Genomic DNA, 12,835 nt, shown 5'->3' with positions numbered 1-12,835 from the left:
TCTATCCCGAGCGTCCGTTTGTGTTCCATGGAAGAACGGCACGCACAATGCGCGTACTAGCTTTGTAACACTTTACAAATTAATAGCACTCCCATTCCAGAGAATGAGTGCCCCGCAATATTTAACACCTTTTTTTAATCCATGTTCACCCGCGAAGATCCCGCTAATATTCCCGATGTCCCTGATCTAAATTACCGCTACATGACACCCATCGAAATATGTGAAGAAGGCATCATATGTCTCATAAAAAACCTTAATGCACTGAAGAGGAATCTGAACTTGTCTTTTTGCCGCGGGAACTCGATCTACACGTTCCGAGCTTTCTTAGATACTGCGATTTACTGCCCTGTGTGGCCGATTTCCCCAATTAAATCGAATTAATGTTCGGCTCTCACCTTTTTTTTGAATTCTGCCTCGTATGATGGGCGGAGTCGACCAACGCGTGGAGCACCCTTCACCCAGTCTCGTGGCGGCTTGCCGCTCTGCCATCGGCGGAGTAATACGTAGTAGTCCGTAGTAGCAAATAGTCCGCGCGTATTTTTATTTCTTCGGGCTTATTTTGCGGCTTTATTATCTGCGAATGAAACTATTTATTCATGGAAACCTAAAAAACAAAATAAAGCGAAAGCAAAGCCTCCACGGGACTGGGTGAAAGGCGCTCCACGCGTTTGTCGACTCCGCCCACCGTACGAGGCAGAATTAAAAAAAAGGCGGGAGCCGGACGTTAATTCGTTTTAATTGGGGAAATCGGCCACACAGGGCAATAAGTCACTGTTTCTAAGAATGCTAGGAACGTGTGGATCGAGTTCCCGCTGCAAAAAGACATGTTCAGAATCCTCTTCAGTGCACCTTTAAGGCACCTGCTTCAGCTGGTGTTGATGGCATCAATTCTAAGATATCAAACATACCATCTCAGTGACTAGTAAAATTTTGTTTCCTATTTTCCAGCAATCTTTAACTGCAGTAATACTACCTACTAAGTGGAAGACTGCCAAAGTTATACCCATTTTTAAAAGTGGAAATAAAAGCTCCGGTGAAAATTACAGTCCAATTTCTCTTACATGCCTCTGCTGCAAAACGCTCGAGCATATAATCGCGTCATACGTCTTCAGCCATCTTGAGCAAAAACCAGCATACTAATCAGAATGAATTTAGAAAAGGTAATGCTTGCGAAACGCCGTTATTCGAGCTAACAACTGATCTGCATTTTAAAATGAACAATAACCTGCAAACTGACTGTATATTCACTGACTTCGCTATAAACTTTCGACCGCGTTCCATACTGCCGCATGATTTCAAAATTATCATCCCCTCGACTAGACTCGTTGACCTTGTCTGGGCTTCGTAACTTCCTTTCGCATCGCCAATAGTTCTTATTTGCTAACATCCTTTCATCTACTCTTTCCTCGGTCGCCTCTGGTGTGCCGCAGGACAGCGTGCTCGGTCCTTTATTGTTTCTTATTTATATAAATGGTCTACCCAATCACATAAGTGATTGTATTTGGTCTCCTTACAACAATATGGTCAGCAGGCTAGGGTCCATCCAGAACGGGGCTGCACGATTCATTTCGAGAAACTATAACCACCATTTCAGCATCACTCAGATCAAAACTGATCTTTCAATACAGTCTTTAGCCACAAGTCGTGACATTGCTCGCTTAACACTATTCCACATGTATGTTAACCTCAATAGATCATGTCCTCTTCACCTTGATGTTCCATCTCGCACGTCTAAAAGATTGTACAATCACCTTAGCTTCACTTGGGTATACGGCGACACATTAGCTTTTAATCCATCGACACTTCCTGGAGCGATCAGATCATGGAACGATTTACCAGGTAACATCGCTCCTCTGTCTCATCCAGATACGACGCATCACCAACTAACCGCACATTTTAGTTAAGCCATCACTTAACATACCTTCAGTCGTATCTTTTAAAGTTGTTTTGATTTGTTGCAGTGGTTGAGTGTCATATTGTGCAATTCTTGTACTTACATGTTTCTTTCATGTTTTGTACTGCCGCCGCGGTGGCTCAGCGGCTATGGTGCTCGGCTGCTGACCCAAAAGACGCCGGTTCGATCCCGGCCGCGGCGGCTAGAATTTCTTTGGAGGAGAAATTCTTGAGGCCCGTGTACTGTGCGATGTCAGTGCACGTTAAAGAACCCCAGGTGGTCGAAATTTCCGGAGCCCTTCACTACGGCGTCTCTCATAGCCTTATACCCCTGTCACACGGCCAGTTTCAATGGCCATCGAGTCGAGGGCCATCGAGATTTTCGATCGCCATCGAACTCGAGGGAGTTGTGGAGCTGCTACACGGCAAATCTCAATGGCCATTGAAATCGTTCTCGCGTCTTACGCCAAGCTCGTGTGGCGCCACAATCGCTACGTTCGGTTTCGCGCAAATAACAAAAATATATTGACGAAACTTAACTAAATGTTGAAATACACTTTTTTGCAGTCATAAGGCGCGTTCACACTTGTTCAAAAATCCGGCAAGCGAAGCAGATTCGCCTCGCTTGCCGAAAACTAGGACCTGTTCTCATCTGTTGACGCCCGGGCGAGTTGGAACGGCCGCGCCGCTGCTGCTTCTCGCTGTGCGCACCACGTCGCCGCTCGCGGCGTACACAGATACAGTGAGAAAAGAGCATAAATTTATGCTGTCTACGTACCACGAGCGTATGCACGCTTACGTACGCTAAACGCAGGCGCATTCCCACATTTAGTTCAGCGTATGCTAGCAAAGACGCAAAAATTGGGGGCGTGGAACCGGCGCGACGATGGAAGTGCCACTCACGCATTTTTTGCTGCTTGTGCAGGTTATCACCGATGTGGCTACGAAACAGCATGCCACCCAGCTTAGCATGAAAGGAATGTGCACGGCATCGACAGTCTACAGTACAGCGTCCCAAGGCAATGACAATGACACCTACGAACATTGGGACCAAGATGATGAAAACCGCCTACAAAAGGAGGACATCCCCAGTGCTTTACCGGGGCGTGGAACCGGCGCGACGATGGAAGTGCCACTCACGCATTTTTTGCTGCTTGTGCAGGTTAGTGAACTACCGTACTGCTCGCAGTTCACAGTGTTTTTACTGCCGGTTCCACCCCAAGCCCTCTACAAGTGTATTAGATCTCACTCAAATCCTACGCGCCGTGCGCGATTTAGATTCTTATTGTTGCGGCGTTTCTCTTTTTATTTTTTTCTTGCTCATTGTATGTGGAGATGTTGAGCTAAATCCAGGGCCAAACTCAGAAGTTACGTTGCAGATGATTCTGGATGGCCAAAATGAAATTAAAACAAAACTTGAAATTATCGAGACCAATCAGATAGAACAAAGCTCAGTGTTACAAGCTCTAACCGACAGGATTAATTCTTTGGAATCACGGGTTGCTTCGATTGCCAAAGTTGAGACGGAAATGCAAGCATGTAAAACGACCAGTGAAGCCAACCAAAAAACCTTGAAATTCTTGTTATCGAAAGTTGACGAGCTTGAAAACCGCGGCAGGCGTAACAACCTAGTTTTTTACAGCATAGAAGATAAGAACCCGCACGAAACTTGGTCCGATTCAGAAGACGCTATAAAGAAAGTGTGCGAAACAAATCTCGGTTTTTCGCTCTCAACAGTGGAAAGGGTTCACAGGATTGGAAAATTCAAGCAGGGGAAAAAACGGCCGATTATAGCTCATTTTTCTTCGTTTAAGGAAAAAGACAGGGTTATGCAAAACGCAAAAAGCTTCAAAGGCACAGGAATGAGCGTGTCCGAGGATTATTCGGAGACATTAAGACGCAAAAGACGGCATCTTTGGGAATTCGCAAAAGGCAGAGCAGACAGCACTGATAAGGTCAAACTCAAGCTTGACATGCTGCTTATCAATGACACCAAATACATCTACGATGACGCCACTAACGAAGTTGTACCCTTTGAATGACGACATGACGGTACACTCGCGAGGCTTTCGTGTCTGGTGGTGAATTGTCGTAGCGTCAAAAATAAGATTGATGAATTCAGTAGCCTTCTCCATACTGTCAAGCCATCGGTAGTTATTGGAACTGAATCATGGTTGGCGAGCGATATCGGCGATGGTGAGGTATTTCCAGAATCGTATGCATGCTACCGGAAAGATCGCAATAGCCATGGAGGGGGTGTGTTCATCCTGGTCGACAAAAAAATTCAGTCATCCCAGATAAACATCGATTGCGGATCATGTGAAGCAGTATGGTGTCAGTTGAGGCTCCATAATGGTAAAACCTTATCTATCTGTTCATTTTACCGGCCACCCGGAAGTGCATTTCATCCCCTTATAACACTGACTTCTTTGACTGAATTAGTTACAACTGATTTTTTAGTTATTGGCGGTGACTTCAACTTGCCTAACGTGAACTGGTACCAGCAAGCTAGCATTCCAGCAACCGGGGGGCTCAATGAGGCTCTGGTAAATTTAATGAACCTATTTTCCTTAAACCAAAATGTTCTCAAACCAACTCGAGGGGAGCATATCTTAGACCTATTATTCACAAACGAACCTGAACTAGTTGAGTCAACAATAGTAGTGCCGGGAATTAGCGATCATGAGGCTGTCATATGTGAATTAAATTTAGAAATCGTGAAGGAATATTCTAAAAGTCGTCGTGTCTACAATTATGAAAGGGCCAACATAACGGAAATTAATTTAGCACTAGATAGTTATTATGTTGTGTTTGAAACTATCGCTGAAACTAACGACGTTGCAGAGCTCTGGTCATGCTTTAAAAGAAAAGTTTTCGAGCTCCGTGACCGCTTTGTTCCTTCCTGGATATTAACTCCAAAAAAAAGAGAAGCAAACCATGGTTCAATGTGTCATTAAAAAGGTTGTTAAAACGAAAGCAGAGAGCTTATAGAGCAGTAAGACAGAATCAATCTACTAATGGATTCCATAAGCTTAAATTACTAACAAATGAGGTAAAATCTGCACTGAAACAGGCGAAGAAAACGTTCTTTGATTCATTTCATATTAAGAGCAGCCAAAATCCTAAAGAACTTTGGAAATATATAAAAAGAAACAAAAAGGATAACTTATCTATTCCACCTCTTCTGGAAGCTGGAACAGAAGTCAGTGATGCTGCAGATAAAGCTGAGTGTTTCAATGCATATTTTGCCTCAGTGTTTTCCAAGAAAGCGATAACCACCAGCGGTTCAGCCTCGCCCGTCACGATTACAGCCTCATCCTCAGAAAATCCTTTTTTTTAGCTTGAATGGCATCAAGATGCTACTGGACAGGTTGAGCACTGCTAAGGCTCCCGGCCCGGATGGTTTGCCAAATGCGCTTCTTCGGGGGTGCTCAAGTTCAATAGCTCCATTCTTGAAAATAATATTTGAAAAATCACTGGCAGATAGTTCCCTTCCGGACGATTGGAAAGTCGCTTCAGTAGTTCCGATATACAAATCCGGCCCTCGAAACAAAGTGTCAAACTACCGTCCTATTTCACTTACCTCAGTTCCCTGCAAACTTATCGAACATATTCTGTATTCAAGTATTATAAAACATCTTGAAACCCATGGCTTGTTAAACCCCTACCAGCACGGTTTTAGGAAAGAATTGTCGTGCGTCACGCAGCTGACCGAATTCGCCCATGACATTGCCAAAGCCTTAGATGCCAGCACCACTGTCGACTGTATCTTTTTAGACTTTCGTAAAGCTTTTGACACCGTTCCACATGATTTGCTTATACAGAAATTGTACTCTTATAATATTGATTGTCGCATAATTGCCTGGGTAAGTGAATATCTGCACGCGAGACGTCAATTTGTAATGGTTCATGGAGCTGAATCTGATGTTGTTGATGTAACATCAGGCGTCCCTCAGGGTTCCGTCTTGGGGCCTCTTCTTTTCTTACTGTACATCAATGATATCACTGAAAATATAGCGTCACACATGAGGATGTTTGCAGACGATTGTGTTCTGTATAAAATTATAACATGTAATGCTGACCGTGATGTCCTTCAAAACGACCTTGACACTGTTCATAAGTGGTGCGAAAAATGGAAAATGAATCTAAACTTGGACAAAACAGTGTGCATGGCGTTTTCGAGGAAACGCACAAAGCTAGTACCCACATATACCATAAATAATGCAAATCTGAAAATAGTTGAAGAATTTAAGTATTTAGGTGTATATTTCACGTCATCGCTCTGCTGGCATCGGCACGTTGGTTATATAGTTGGAAAGGCCTGCAAATCCTTAGGATTTCTCCGCCGAAACACTCGTTCCTTCCCGCAAGCTAACAAAGACCTCCTTTACAAAACTTATGTGCGGTCAGTGTTGGAGTATGCTAGCACGGTGTGGGATCCTCCTACCATAGGTGACAAAGAAAAACTTGAGAAAGTTCAGTCCTTGGCGGCTCGATACGTACTTGGTAAGTCATGTAAACGCAACTTCAGTGCAACAATAGCAAAAAAAGTCCTCGTTTGGGAATCGCTAGAACAGCGGAGAACTAAGCAGAGACTCAAACTCTTCCATAACATATATTACTCCCACATTGGCATTCCACGCGAAACATACATTTTCAAACCATATTACGTCTCCGCACGCCTTGACCATGATCAAAAAGTACGTGAATACAAGTGCAGGACGGCAGCATACAGCGACTCTTTTTTTCCGAAAACCATTCGTCAATGGAACCGTTTGCCGGCCGTTGTTACTTCCATCTCATCAAATGAATCCTTTTATACCGCTTTGAACAGTGTCACGTCATTTCATAGATAGACGGTGCGTCGTTATCTATGCGCTGCTTCTTCGTTTCGTGCGTTCCACTGTGTATACCTGTGTCTTCCTGTCAATGCGCAGTATACCTGCGTGAAATACACGTTTGAAGTTTTCTTTTTTATGTCTACTGCGTTGGTGCTTTCTCCTAAAATGCACGTTTATTGGGTGAACAACACAGTTGACTTTCTTGTACCCCAAATTCTGTACATAGATGCGCATTGCGTCAATTTTGTTCTTTGCTTACTTTGTGAATGCTTGGGCTGCTGTTTCTCTTTCTTTTTGTATTTACCTGCATTTATGTGCTGTGTTACTGTATCAACCCCCCCACTGTAATGCCAAATGGCGCTGTGGGTAAAAGATAAATAAATAAATAAATAAACTCAGCCTCTAGTGGCGCCATCTGGTTGTCAAAACGGGAACCATTACTGTCAACAAACCGACTCTCTTAGGCCTAGCAGCGCCAGAATCGTCACTCTAAATAAAAAATAAAGCAAACTTATCACTTATACGTTTTCTTGTAGGCAAGATGAGACGAAGCGAAAGACCGGTGCCCCATTTATGACCAGTGAACGGACAGAAAAAGGCAGCAACAACGAGAATTCAGTCCGAAGCGAGGGGCCCGGCTTTGAGGGGCGCCGCCATGTTTGTTGTCGTTCGAAGCAATGCTAGCAACCTTGGGCAACGCTCGAAGGCCCTCGAAATCTCGATAGAGTTCCGGGCTGCTCCGTCGACTCGATAGACTATTGAGTCGATGGCCATTCAAACTGGCCGTGTAGCAGCGCTCGATCGCCTTCGAGTCGATAGACTATCGGTTCGAGGGCCTTCGAAATGCCCGTGTGACAGGGGTATTAGTCGCTTTGGGACGTTAAACCCCATAAACCAAACCAAACCATGTTTTGTACCTTTTTTAATATGCTTGTCGTATTTTGTTGAGCATATCATGTATTGTACTCTATCACGTCTTGTTTGATTAGGCGCTGATAACATGAGCTACGAGCATTTAATACTACTTTGTTGTAGTCCTTTAAAGGGTCAGTCTACTGAATTTTATCGACCATATTTTCTTTGCGGCAATCGATAGCTCTTTACTCAAATTACCCTTTAGCCAGCTGTGGTGCCAAGAAGTGCGGTAGAACATTTCAAAATGGAATTTATTGATGTGGGAACACATCTGTATGAGATGGTAGTCTCATCTGGCAACCATCTGGATTTCCGCCGCACGGCGACAAACATGGCGGCTCGAAGCCGGACCTCTCGCTTCGGACTGAATTCTCGTTGTTGCTGCCTTTTTCAGTGCGTTCACTGGCCATAAATGGGGCGCCGGTCTTTCGCTTCGTCTCATCTTGCCTATAAGAAAACACATAAGAGATAAATTTGCTTTACTTTAATAATTAGAGTGACGATTCTGCCACTCCTAGGCTTAAGTGGAGAGTCGGTTTGTTTACAACAATGGTTCCCGTCCTGACAACCAGATGGCGCCACTATAGGCTGAGTTTATTTTTGCGTCTCTGCTAGCATACGCTGAACTAAAAGTGGAAATGTGCCTACGTTTTGCGTACGTGTAACTATAAATATTCATGTGACTCACAGAAAAAGCGAGCGGTACGCCTTCTACAGTTTACTAGAACAAAACGTGCGTTTTTCTGACATTGGGGCATACAAACGGTACGTAGTATATTCACTTATGCTTCTACAAAAAAAGACTACCACCCTCTTGAACAAAATGAACGTTTGGGGTCGCCACCATGCATTTTTACGCGACTTTTAACGCCGAAATAAAATATAAAATCCTGCCTAAACCGGGAGCAGTTCCCTCGTTATTGATGTTATAGGGTGCCATCTACCAGAATATTCCATTATTTATACACTCATCTCGGTGAGTAGACTGACCCTTTAACATTCTTTGGGTATCTGTTCTTCTTATTTCTCTGTTGTTGCGTTTATTACTCTGTTCTGTTTTCATGTGTTCATGTAGTTCTGCTATTTACAACATTTTCTTTTCACGCCTTTCGGCTTATTTTGTTAGAAAGTGCTAAAAATGCGACGCCCCCCTTACACAATGTCCTACGGGCCTGTAAGGTATTTCAAATAAATATTCACATGCAAAAAACAAAACGGGGTCAGGGCATCTATTCATGAAGCTCAACTCCCCTTCCTTTTTTTTCGGCATGTCGTCAGTTCTCACGCTACGCCTCCTGCAGCTAAGCCTCCTGCAAATTTTGATCTTTTAAAGTTGCCTTCATGCGCGGTTATTTACTACAGCATTTGATGTGGATAATTTCCCGTATGAGAACTAATGACTCCTTTTAGAGCTAATGCTGTAATAGGTTTCTTATAAGCCATTTAGCGGGTATAACGGCAGCCCTAACGCGTCACGCGTAACGTTACGCGGGCTGCTTTTACATTTTCTCACTTGCGGTTCAAGTGTCAACTACACAGCGAACCTTTGCTTTCCCCAAATCCAAGTAGTGTTAAGATTACAAATAAGATTCCAGTATAGCCTTATTCGAACTCTAGACACCCCGCTGGATTTGAGGAAAGGAAAGCCGCATAACTGGCTCACTTCGCCGGTGGACACTTCAACCGTGCCGTGAGAGAGAAACAGGAACGCCGGCTAAACGCTTGCTTCCAACTAGCGTTCTTGTTTTCCTCTCGCGGCGCAGTTGAGGTGTCCACCGGCAAAGCGAAACATTTATGCGCTTTTCCCGTCCTCAAATCCAGCGGAGGATCTAGACCACTTCTAGCAGCGTGGTAAAAACTGCGAGTAAATCTGGACCGGAAACTAGACTAATTTGCTTCGAACAACCGGGCCCTGGAAAGTGCCGGGAAGGACTGAAAGGGGCAGTCCATGATACACAACAACGTTCTGAATCAGGAATACATCTCTGGTAGTGCACAGCGCTTTCTAGTCCCGTCCTGCACTACGCCCGCAAGCAACGGCATTACAGTACCGGCCGCGGCAGCCGCGTTTCAACCTTCCCGTCTTTATTTTTTTGTTGTAGCGTGAGCTACACTGGCCGAGGTTGAGCAGTTTCGCGTGGCTCCTGGAGAGCCGGGCTGCGCATGCGCTAGGAGCAGTGACGTTGCACGGCGCACAGCTGGCGTGCCTCGCCGCGCGCGCTCGCCTTCCTTTCCTTAAAATGATCGGAGTGTGAAACGTTGACAACGTCAACGCCAATGAACACAATGAACGCCGACGGCCTATGGCTTCAGCACTGCGTTTCTGGCACAACCTTGTCAATGCCTGCAGCCCACATCTCTCTCCCTCATCATTCCACGTACCTATAAGCACGATTCAGGCGTCCACTGACCAAGGGAGCCAGTTATGTGCACTTCCGTTCCTTAAAATGATCGGAGTGTAAAACGTTGTCAACGCCAACGCCAATGAACACAACGAACGCCGACGGCCTATGGCTTCAGCGCCGCGTTTCTGGCACAACCGTGTCTATGCCAACGCATGCAGCGCACACCTGTCACTACCGCCACTTAGCTTAAAGCACGGTTGAGGTGTCCACTGTTCCAAGCCCTTACAAAATTGACTTTTGAGCTTCAGTTGACGCCTTGTTGAGCTCCTGTTGAATCAACTGGAAACCAACATGAACTCAATGTATGTTGAGCCTACTCAACACCTGCTACACGGAATTTTTGTTGAGCGTAGTCTAGAGATTCACTGTTGAGCAATTTCTGTTGAATTTAAGCTGAATCATCTCAAGGCAGCCGTTTCTAAGCCTAAATGAAATCATTTCGACATGCATCGTGTAAACAGAACCTGAGCACATTACACATATTAAGAACGCATGCAGCACCCTTTAAAACTCTCATAAACCGCTCAAAGTCATTTTCTCGCATAGAAAAAAGTGCAATATGCTCATTCAGGCATACCTACTTTGGAGGATTCATATGTGCTCTCATAAAAAAGGGCGTTTAATTAATGCTTTATTTAAGTTGTTTATGAATGAATCAAGGTCGTCAAATAATAGAACGTTGCATTTGAACTTGATTACTTCTACTACACATAAAATAAATAAATATCAATAGTAATAACTGACATAACTTTGCTGATCGGCAGGCCACAACCTGCGCAGGTCCGGACACCCCTGAGTAGGACTATATAAGGGCGAAGCCGAGGTTGCACTTAAGATCGTAAGATGAACTCTGTCAGTTCTTCCTGTAGTCTCGTGTGCAGTACTGTCCCATGCTCTTTATCTGATGGATGTGTAGGTAGGGTGTATGTATATATGTTTATATACATACGTGTTTGTGCGTATGTGTGGAGCACTACGTCACAGGGGATGGCGGCTTCACGTTAACGAGAAATTACAGCAATAAATATGAATATACCGCCGAAAATTGCATTGGTAGTCGGTCCATCTGGCGCAATACGAATGTATTCCCAGGATTTTTTTCTTTTTTACCCCAGCCAAGAATCAGAATGGCGTGTTGATTCACTCCCGTAATTCCAACACGAATTCAACATGAACGCAAACCAGAAATTTCATTGAGAATGCTCAACTCTAGCACAGTGGCCACTTTTCCAATGAGTTTCAACTCGGCCTCAATAATTCACCAACACTAGCCCATCCTAGTCACAACAAAAATTCAACATGGCGTGTTGAGTCTGCTCATGAGAACTTCAACACTGTCTCAAGAAGCATTTTTGTAAGGGAGAGGGCAGTTATGAGCTTTCCTTCTGGTTAAGGTGTCCACCGAGATGTGGACTCCTCGCCCTCACCTCACGCTACGTATATCCTGGCATAGCAGAGCTAAGCCACTGCCATTTTTTTGTAACTGCGTGGTTTAGGCGTCCACCGCGTCCACCGCAAAACTATCGATAGTTGAGTCACCATCGAACTATCCATGGTAAAAGAACTATCGATACCATTATCGATATTACTTTTGATAGTTAGCACGTACATTCGATAGTATTATCGATAACCCTATGAACTGTACTTTCGGTAGTACTACCGATTCTATAAAATCAACTGCGCGTGCTCACTGCAGCCCAAACTTAGTTTTCCGAGTACGTGGTATGGAAGTGGTGGCCCGAGCAACTGTGACACGACTCTCCCTTTTTCGCAGCCTACGCGTCACTGAGCTCTGCAGACGTTCTCTGCGTAGCGTTCGTTACTGGATGAAGTGGTAGTGTCGCTAACGTCCTAGTTGTTCTGTAGCGTCCAACTACGCAGAAAAACGTTCCTTTACGTCACTGAAGGCCTATGTGAACGTAAATTCGCGATTAACAAATAGTCAACACGGCGCACGTTGTCAAAACAAGCGCATTGCAAAAGCGTTGCTCTCGGTTGCTCAAGGCAATCGTCGCTCTTGTCACAGACAACGATGAAAGGATGACTCTTGCAGCTCGACTGTTAGGTGTCGAGCACCTAATATGCTTCGCTCACGTGCTGTACCTCACTGCTCAGGATGGGCTAAAAGCAGTGATGAACTAGCAGCCGTACAGGTAAAGGACAGGGATATTGTACGCTACGTAAGGTCCAGCTACCTCGCTACCACCAAGCTCCGAGAAGAGCAAAAGCGTGTCGGCAAGGTTTCGCCGCTAACGCTCAACCAGAAGACACCGACACGGTGGAAAAGCATCTTGTACATGCTAAAAAGTATCTTGGAAATCGGAGAAGCTATAAGTTTAACGCTACCAAAGTTACCCAGGGCACCGTTAGCAGCAGAGGATGTAATGATCATTGAGGATAATACTAGGAACCTTTCGAGGAGGCCATGAAATCACTCTCTGGAGATGAGCGCACTACCATTCATTTGGTCGCTCCTGTGGTCTCCGGTATCGAACGAGAGCTGGAAGAGCGCATCGGGCCTGCGATAAAAAACGAAGCATGTCCAACATTCTTGGACAAAAATATTTAATATTGGAAAACTGTAACATACTGATATGGAAATATTGAACACAGTGGTCCGTTTTCCTGATATGTAGCAAAATATTTCTTTTGTAGTCTTTCCACCTCTCGCATCGGGCAGTGAAGACTGCCGTACACAACCAATGGGGAATGCGGTTGAATATAGCGAAAAAATTAATAACAAAAAATCAAGCCTGCCGACGGGAGACCTGCGGATATATT

The 12,835-nt window shown here is 44.6% G+C and overlaps 1 pseudogene; it reads left to right on the top strand.

The window, feature by feature from the left end:
- Positions 1-3,016: 3,016 nt before the first annotated feature.
- Positions 3,017-12,835, top strand: part of LOC149355418 (uncharacterized) — a 47,440-nt pseudogene continuing 37,621 nt past the window's right edge.

Source organism: Amblyomma mixtum, chromosome 3, assembly GCF_055824585.1.
Source record: "Amblyomma mixtum isolate Tamu chromosome 3, ASM5582458v1, whole genome shotgun sequence".
NCBI classification, from domain to species: Eukaryota; Metazoa; Arthropoda; class Arachnida; order Ixodida; family Ixodidae; genus Amblyomma; species Amblyomma mixtum.
This window is presented reverse-complemented; position numbering and strand designations above follow the sequence as displayed.